This window comes from Magnolia sinica, chromosome 19 (assembly GCF_029962835.1).
Source record: "Magnolia sinica isolate HGM2019 chromosome 19, MsV1, whole genome shotgun sequence".
NCBI classification, from domain to species: Eukaryota; Viridiplantae; Streptophyta; class Magnoliopsida; order Magnoliales; family Magnoliaceae; genus Magnolia; species Magnolia sinica.
The window spans coordinates 21,609,739-21,619,945 of record NC_080591.1 but is presented as its reverse complement, the minus strand read 5'-3'; positions in this window follow the sequence as shown (position 1 = coordinate 21,619,945).

Below are 10,207 nucleotides of genomic sequence, written 5' to 3'. Positions count from 1 at the left end.
TTCATCACCACATAAAATGCTTAGTATAACTCCATGATTCATGCCCATACGCATCATATGTATGCCTGATATGAGGAATGTTTGATCATAGCATATGTCATTGGGTAGACTATTTACGGGACTCCTTATGAGATGGAGTGCCCACATTATCGCGCCGTATGCGCAGGATTGCTGCATGACTGGATAGTGTGACTCATGCATCTCACATATATGTGACTTGATCATTGTACGCCTTAGCGACATCAGGGCCGTGGCCTCCATAGACACATCGTGGATGGCCAGATGGGACACCGAAAATACTTGGTTCTAGCACTGTGACACGTATGATGTCCTTGGGTGAAAATTTCAGAACCTCCTTGGTACTAGGAGATGCTCCAACGTCTAGACCGAGTGGAATATGAGTGCCGGTGCCTATACCATGAGGTCGTGTCTCTTACTGTATCGTGGTCGGTTAGAAGGGGGTGTGGCCTTATCCGCCCGAGTGAGGGGGCTATAAGCTAGGCTGAGTATGACCAGCTCGAAAATGGGTCCGCTATCGACGAGTTGGGCCTGATATTGGCAAGCAAATAGTGAGGTCTCTTCCACTCACTGGGCTGTGCAACTAGGGAGGAGGCAGTCAGAGTGGAGTGTAATAGACGCCGATGATTTTCCTAGAGAGCAACCGTACTGATATATGAATATATTGAGCAGGAATTGCATATCCATTCATTCATTCATTCACTATCCACTCGAGCTGGTGGTGTGTAACTATTTGTTACGTGTACCTTCGCATGGCCTGGATTTCGATTGGGCGCGCGACTAACCTGAGATCAGGAGTTTACCACATTGAGTCAGACTATCCAAATTTAGGTATGAGACTGATTTGGATAGAAGTCCCTTGTCGTGGACCCCGTAGCTTGCGATACTATGTACTATCATCCCGACTTCACATTTCAGCATGGTCATTTCATTCGCACCGCATATTATATTGCATCCGCAGTACTTAGTATTTTGGGTTACTATGTTTTTGCATGAGGTTGATGGTGTTCGTGGCTCGTCAGGATTTGCATATTGCATTGCATCCTCAGCATCTGTTATTGTCTTATTATGTTTTGCATCGCATAGCCTTGGTACGACTGATAGCACTCATGGACTTACCAATATATTTCTACTTACTCTAATATCGTATGATTCATGTCTTGTCAGTATTTCTGCTTATTTCGATGATATATGATTTATGAGCTTTATGGTATACTTGACACTTATCTTGTGCACACACTTTCACCACTCTCTGAGCTTTTGTAAACTTATGCACGATAGGTGCGTGCAGGTGGCATTAGGTTGCAGCAGCGTTGAGCTTGGAGTGTGCAGCTGTCCTCTGGAGCTTTGATTTCGATATATATGTATTTCCCTTTCTGCATTGTATCCAAATGATTATATTAGTGGATATGTGATGATGATGTTGCCTTTATGATTTAGGTATACTTGTGGTTATGCTTCTTATGAGACAAATGTACGTTGAAAAATTCTCCTTGTAGGATCCCAGGATCGGAACTTGGCGTATGTATGCTGGGGGCAGAGAATGGGGTATTACGGAGGCTGACGGCACCGGGTTCGGCGATCGGGATTCTTGTGAATCCGATTTCCGGGTTTGGGGCGTGACACTCTAGTTATTCAAGTAGACCTTTTCACTTGGCAACTATACTTTGGTTGTTCAGGTAGCCCTTTCCATATGACAACAAGTTTTGTTGTTAAAAAATTTCTTAAATATGAGGAAATTCGACTAGCCTGAGAAAATTCGGGTGAAAATTTAGTAACAATTTATTTTAGAACTTTCGAGAAATTTGACTACTCAAAGGATAAGTTCGACCAGTCGAAGTGTCCTTCGACTAGCCCAAGCTCTGGTTCGACTAGTCGAGGTTACGCAGATTGTGCGTGAATTGCGTAAATTTGAGGCGATTTTCGGATTATTCCAAGTCGGTGCGAAAGCTGGAGTTCCCCAACTATAAATAGGAGTTCTTAGGGTGCTCGTGGTGTCATTGTAAGATATTCCAAGGTTTCCTAAACTATTTTAGAGGGTTTTTAAATAATTTCAGGGTTTCTAAGGGTGTAACAAAGGGTGAAATTCGAGGTTGTTTGAATCAGGTAAGTCATTTCTCTTTGTAATTTATGCTTTCATAGTGAATTTCTGTCGCTTTGTGCCATGATTTTTTCCCGAAAGGGTTTTTCATGTTAAATCTTTGTGTTATTTTGTGTTTGCTTGGTGCTCTTGGATTGTTATCCTAGATTCATCTTTGTGTGATTCTGTAGCACAATCCCCAACAACTTTTACTTTAGTCCATGTTGCCCTTTCTACAAGTCTCCCATCCTGTGACTCGAACATTAGTTCCCTTTCAATAAGTCTCCCCTTTCGTGACTCGAACGTTGGTGTTGGCTCTATTATCAATTGTTAAGAATCTAACTAATATGCCAAAAGCCTTAAGACTAGTGGAACATGTCAAACTAAGCTCTTTAAACCATTGGGATCATAACACCATCCTACCTCCAAAATGGAGCCTGTTAGATCAATGGTCTCTATTACCAAAAGACTGCCCAGGTTCAAAGTCTAATCCATCAAGAGGTTCAAAGTCTAATCCATCAAGACTCTATAGTTTTTGTTTTGCTCATCAGTTACAAAAATAAGGTCTCGTTTGGCACTTTGGATTTAGAATACCTAGATTGAAAATCCCCTGGATTTGGAATATCCTCGATTTAGAATTCTCTGGTTGGCACGCTAGATTCGGAATCCCTTGTATTCTGAAAGTGGTCATGCACTTAAATTATATAGTATATTTATAGGAGTTTGAATTTAATTACTAAATCAACTTTAATATCCCTAATTAGTGTATGTGATGTTTGACACAATGGTTGTAATAAGCCCATTGAAATATATACTTTGGCTGAAAATAATGAAATTCCAAGCCTCAAATGGGCTACAAGCATAGGTTCACAACTGAGTAACTAACCAATGATTTTTAACCGTTGATTTACATGGACAATGTTTGGACTGCTCAGATCATTCTATTGAAGTAATTTTAGGGATGTATTTGATAATCTAATTGTTTTGGGATATCATTTATGAGCTAAGTGCACAATAAATTGGTAGTCTAGTGACATATATGTTACACATGTGACTCTCATATATTTAAAAATGAGCAAAAGAAAGAGATGATTGGAAATCTAAGTAAAAGGGTGGGATTCCAAAACTCACCAAAAGTGAGGATTTGAAGTCCATTGGATTTCGAATTCATAATCCACCCTACCAGACAACGGATGGATTTGGAATGCTCTTCAATTCCCTCAAATCTCCCTAAATCCGCGGTGCCAAATGACCACCAATTCTCTTCCAAATATTCATTCTAAAGATAAAATAATGACAAATTTAAACAATCTCTCTCCTTGCTGGGCTTGAGGTTGGTTTTGGCTTTGATTTTGAACTATTTGTGTTGGGCTTGATGGTCTATGCCTATTCAAAATTTCAATTTTACCGAACTCGAGCTTGACACATTGATAGCCCTGCCCACAAGTCAGCCTGGTCACTTGGAACTCAGCCTAATCACTTATTATGTTGCTAGGTAGCGCTGGGCACGGGATGACTCGACTCCACAAACTCGACTCGTTCGAATTATCCAGATTCGACTCGATCCAATCTGAGTAGACTTCGTCTAATCCGAAGTCAAACCGAGTCGAGTTCGGGTCACACAGTAACTCGACTCCACTTGACCTGGAATCCAACTCGGTACCAACTCGAATTAACCCAAAATCCAAATCGGTACTGACTCCAATTGACCCGAGACCCAACTCGGTACCGACTCGACTTGATCTGAAACTCACTTGTACACACACACACAGACATAGACACACACACACACACGTACACACACACACACATATAAACTCAAATCTGACGGATTTGAGATGCCATGTAGCTGATGGAGAGGCTGCAATTTTGGCAAGTGCACCTAGGTTTTGAGTTATGATTTCAGCCCGTGGATACTCATTGCACCCGACTTGGTGCCGACTTCACCCGACTTGGTACTTGTGACTGGGTCAGACTCGGTCCGGATTAGTCCAGGCAAGACCTGAACTCGGATTGGGTTAGGGATGTTGGACTCGGTATCAAGTCGGGTCGAGTTCGGGTCAGGTCTATTTCAAAATCAGATCAAGTTGGGTTAGCCCTAACTCGGTTCGACTCGACTCGATGCCTAGCTCTATTGCTAGGTTTGGAAACTAACCTGTCCTAGTTATGGTTCAGGTCAACATTTTCCTTGATTTTCTAAGTCTAGGACAAGAACAAATGATTAGTTCCACTATAAATTATGATGAACGAAGAGGCAAATCTTGTACATTGGAAGATCATTCAATGTCGCAGACCATGGATGGGGACATTGCAAAATCTCTAATTAATATTTGTATTACATACTTTTATCATAAAAATATTTTCTTGACCTACATGATCAATCCATGGAGCCTTAGACTGACCTGACCTAGTAAAGGATGCAAATGGGTTAGCTAAACCAATTAGGTAGTAGGACCAAATGACTAATGGGTCTAGGTTCAAATTCTAGAGTAATGAAGCAGTTGTGTGGCATAGTGGGTGCATGGTGAAAATGAGGGAGAAGAGATCATTGTCTTCTTCCTTTGCGATGAACCTAAAATCCATAATGAACCTTGATTATTATTATTATTATTATTTTATTTTTTATTTTTTGAGGAAACAGGGAGAGACCCCCTGGAATATATTGAAAAGAGAAAGATACAACTTAGCTAATTCGGGGAGGCTCCACAAAAGATGGGACCCACCTATCATATGAGACTAATAGGAAAAACGCCATAGCCCACTAACATATACACCTTCCTAGATATGAACACCACCTAACTAGCCAACATACCGCACACAGCAACACCAGCGACAAAACACCAAACCCAGAGGAGGGAGCTAACTTCTCCCCTCGATCCTGACTGCTCCCAATCCCACACTATTGAGGAATAACAGCCCCCTGACAGTGCTGGGAAGGTTTGCCATGATGGAAAACTAGGCCGAAACTTGGTTGTTGCTGCCCAATTTGGCCATCCCAGCCGTCGGCCGACTGCCTTCTCTGAGGATGTGATCGAACTTGACTTGACTGATAAGAGAGAAGCCTTTAATCCTCTCCAGCCAATACTTCCATTTCCAACTCGGGGCATATGACTCTGAGAGGAAATTAATCATCAGTTGGGAGTCAGATTCAACAACTACGTTGAATAAGCCCTTAGTGAAGCAGATGTTGAGCCCGTCATAAATGGCCCGGATTTCCGCCCTCATGTTGGAGGCCCTATCATAACATGTGTAGAAACCGAAGAGAAAGTTCCCCCTATCTCCTTTGCAAATACCCTCGCCACTAGCCAAACCAGGATTGCCCCTGAACGACCCATCAACGTTCAGCTTCACCTAGCCGGGGGCGGTTTAAACCACTTAACCACGAGGAAACTTTTCCCCGGAGGAGGTTGGGATGCAATCCCCAACGCCGCGAGAGAAGTAAGCCACCTATCAGCGATAACTTGGATCCAGCCTTTGATCCGAGAGATCTGAACACCGACGGGAACTGTAACACCCTAAAAATCAGCGGTCGAGCATACACTCGACTCCCAAGTTCCCGAGCATCACTTATAACCGATTTTCATTAATATGCGTTTAATCATGTTTAAATGCGTATCATGAAATTTCTTGGAACATGGAACATAATCACAATTGATCTACTGAAATGGAAGAAGTTCAAATACATATACACGTCCAAAGAATATGAATGGGTCGCATAAGGCGTTGCCCAACAAAATCACAAAAATATATATCCAGAAGGAATAATGAGCTGAGTCCCATACTCGGCGATCCAAGCCCACTTGCGAACTCTGCGGCGAACCGGCCATCAACTGGAAATAGGACAACTTGTCCTCCCCATGCAAGCTCGCGCCGCAAGGCTCTTGTACCCGACGTCACCTGCAACTACTGAAGAGTCTGGTTGGTGTTTTAAAACACCATCCCAGAGTGGGAGTGAGTAATCAACTCAGTGGGTGCTATTAGACTTAAGTTGTAACAAGCATAAGTTATAATAAGAATTTAATGAAAAGTAATCATTCACAAATACCTAACTAATCTTATTAATGCACATGTATGGTGGATGATATGATGTATGCCCTCGCCACAACTCTCCCTCGAGCGACTCCGTCTAACGATTATGTATGTCAATACTCCCTCAGAGCGACCTCGACTGCCGAGTCGCCAACCTAACTAGTGCCGTGCAATGATGATGTTAATCGGGTTCTTAGTTAATTTCATTCATCCAGCAGATTTGAGAATCTGATACACCCCACGTATCAAATGCCCTGAACAAGTTGCGAGGCCCCCAACGTGTGAGTCCAAGGCCCCGCGATCCTTGATCCTGTCAGGTTCTCCGTCCCCGACTTCAAGCACACAGGGAGTGCTGAAAGAAAGGGATTGCTAGCGGTCACTACGGGGAGGCGCGTCATCCAAGCGTAGGCCGACAGCTCGGACATAATGTCCCATTCCACCATGCCCAGCTTACGAGACTGTGGATCAATATTCCATCCGGTATCGATGGGCTACAACGGTGGTAGGGTGTTCCAGATTCCATATATAAGTGAGCAAACATGGTTAACAACCAAGGTTGGATAGTAAATAGGCTAGACCGCATGCGTCAGGCGAGCACGTGACGGACGTCATCAAGCACAAAAGGCCCATGTAGTCGAATTACTACCGCCCACGTGTACCCACCCAAATCTATGGGTTTAGACTTGGGTAGGCCTACCAATGGGGCTACCGTCTCTCCTCAAGTTCCTAACCAATCCAAGGATTTGAGAATGACTCTTAACATGCCAACCATCAAGAATATCATCTAGCATACAGTATCATGTTCACATACATCTCAACATATGATTCAAACACTCCTAGCAAGCAAACTACAACATCATGATTAAGGTGCATGTGAGTGGTGTGGATTTAGGGGGAAGTCAAGTACTTCCTACACCTCAAGGGATCAATTACACAAGACCAATGAATCATACACACTAGGAAGCAACACATATAAGAGAAAAGAAATCAAACAAAAATGAACATATAATCATCTATACACTAGATCATGAGAGGCAAGATTTAACATCAAGGAGAACTAAACATGCCATTCCATACCAACCAACAACATACCATTCCTAGGTTCCTCTAGATTCTTCCATACAACATACTAAGCAAACAAAATCATTAAACTTCAACTATAATTGGTGCTAGGCCACCTAAGGATAATAGTCCACACCTATGGATCATTGAAGACTTAGAAATGACCTAGGAATGAGGGCTTTTGGGGGCGAACGACCGAAATCCCAAGAGTAAACGTTTGCATGTTAGAATCCTAAGCAAATCCCTCCTTAATACATGGGTTTCATGGAAAAAGGGATAAAGGGTCTTACCTAGACGACCAATGGATGAATGGGCGGTCGAGGAGGAGGGTTTTTCCTTGGAGAAGAGGTAGGGAGTTGTAGGGTTTGATTTCCTTGGGCCCCACCTCGATCTAGAGTCTACCTTGCTCTCCCTCACACTCTCTTTCTCTCCTTGCTCTCTCTTCTCCCTTTACTCTCTCCCTCTTTCTCTCTTTTCCCTCGTCTAGGGCAAAAATCGTATGGGGAGAGGGGGTGCCCAAATGAGCGCCTTTTATAATGTCATATTTGGTGGAAATGACCCCAAGTGTTGGGTTTTTACTATACTAACCCTATGGGTGGGTTTTTCTATCCTCTAGGGCCCACTATGGGGTGTACAAGTCAATATACACCATAGGATAGTTAGCCCTAATGATGATCTACGTATGGATATGATCGGCCCACCATTTGGATGTGCCAATCAACGGATATGATTAGAAGTCTATTTAACGGTCACTGATGGTTGATCAGGGCCGCGGTTATACGGATATGAGCAAGAAAATATCCTTACTCCACATGTGAAGTTTGGTCGCAAACCGACGGTCTGAAACTCTCAACTTTGCAAAAGGGTGGACGACCCAATTCACTTAAGTTTTAGTTTATTCCTTTAGGGTATTTGCACTTCTCATGCACTCATCCTTTAGCTCAAGTTGAGCGGTTATGGACAGTACCTAGCTCCGACTCTCGCGATGGATTCAAGCCCAGTAAGATAGACATTACTCTATAATTTTGTAACTAGTGGTCCACTAATGAGCGGTTTAGAGCTTGTTCGGAAAATCGGGACATTTTTGGAATGAATTAGGTATTGAGATTTCTCGTGGGTGATGATTAGAGTTTGGATCAATTATGTTCATAGTGTGGCCTATTTATAACTAGTGAAAGTGGAGATTTAGTCATGATTACTCTAAGCCGTCGGTTTTAGGCTAAAAGAGTAACGGGGTTGATTTGGTTTATTATTCAAGATCCAGGCCTTATCTGACTCTGCCCCAGTTAGATCTTTAATTTATTCATGCTTGCCTTGATTAGTTAGCGAAGGGTCGGTTAGATTTGGACCCTCTAGCCTTAAGTTTCAATGAATTCCCATAATGGCCCTCTAGGACTCCTCATTGACTTTGGGGCAGACCCAACACCCCCCTAGCCATCAAATTTCGTGGGTAGGTGCCTCATGGTCCGATGAGAGGTCATATAAAATTTGGGAACAAACAGATATGGGATTTGAGTAAACGGTTCCGATCTTTAAATGGCCCTGTGGGGCCTATTTCATGGATTGGAGTGATTTTGTTGGCCCTTTGGCCCTGAAACTTAAAGGCAGGTGCTCCATGATTCGATGAAGGGCCATGCAAAATTTGGAGACGATCAAATATGGGGTTTGGTCGTACGGGTCCGATTTGCGATCAATGGTCACCGTGCCACAATCGGGACCCAGATTTTGTGGGCGGGCGTAGACAAATACATTAGACCTTTACCTTAAATTTGGAAGAAATCCAACGGCTGAAATGCCTAAAATTTCAGTTTTATTTACCAGTGCCAGATTCCAATTCTGGCATTGGTGGGGTGCATTTGGCAAGTGCCATATTCCAATTCTGGGTGTCCACTAGGTTCATGGTTTGTGATGGACCACAAGCAATGAGATCTTCAGTTCCCTAAATTTTTAGATTTTTCTGACCCTCCTCGGTCGCTAGGTGGCCCACACGGGTTGTCGTTAAGTGTAAACAGGCCATTTGACTTGACTTCGGTTAGATCTTTGGGTCCAATGTGAGTGAATCATGGGGCTAAACTTGATGTTCAAATGGTCGGACGGATTCGTTGGCTTTCCATGGTTGATTAAACTGACTGGTGCGGTTCTTTACTGGTTCCACCCGTGTTTAAACTATCATTGAGTGCTAATGGTCATTAAGTGATGTTATAAGTTAATTAATAAAAAAATTCAAGGATTTTTTTTTTTGGAAATCCAAAATAGTGAAAATCCAAGATGTTACAGGAACGGTCTTCCCTTCCATCTTGGCTTCATTACGACCCTTCCACAAATCCCATACGATGATGCACGGGATCAACAATTTCAATGACCCCGACGAACCCCCTAAAGACGGGGTGCGCCACCAATCGTTCAGCTCTGACTCAACTGAATGGGCCCCCATCAGCGTTATGCCAAAAATTGCAGCAAAATGGGCCCAAATGGACTAAGCCCGAGAGCTGTGAAGGAAGAGGTGAGACACTGATTCCATTTCAGGACCGTGACTTTGGATTCCATCACAGCAGGAACACCGAGAGACCAACTGAATTCCTCGGGATTGGACAACAACATCCACGGGGAGCGCTCCCTTGAGAATTTTTCAAGCGAGGACCGAAATCTTTGGCGAAAGATGAGGGTGCTCTATTTTCTTACGTCAGCTGTTACACGGCCTAGGATCCCTGCATGTATCCCATGTCGATCTGACAGAGAAGGAACTGGAAGGGTCCAGCGGCCCGAAAGGATAGGCAGGGCCCTTTGCAATGCAGAATCCCCCTTGAAAAATGAAGTCCATTGTCTCGTAAGATAGGAAAGTATAGACGGCTAAAGGGGGAAGAGGACCCGCCTGGCCAAGGAAATCTTTGAGCTTCAGATTTTGCAGATCCACCGAAATCGGCCTCGTCACCCTACCCTCGAGTGGGCCTAGCCCAGTCCAATTGACCCACCAAAGATCGTAGTCTCCCACCCCAATCTGCCATTGAGTCTTGGCCT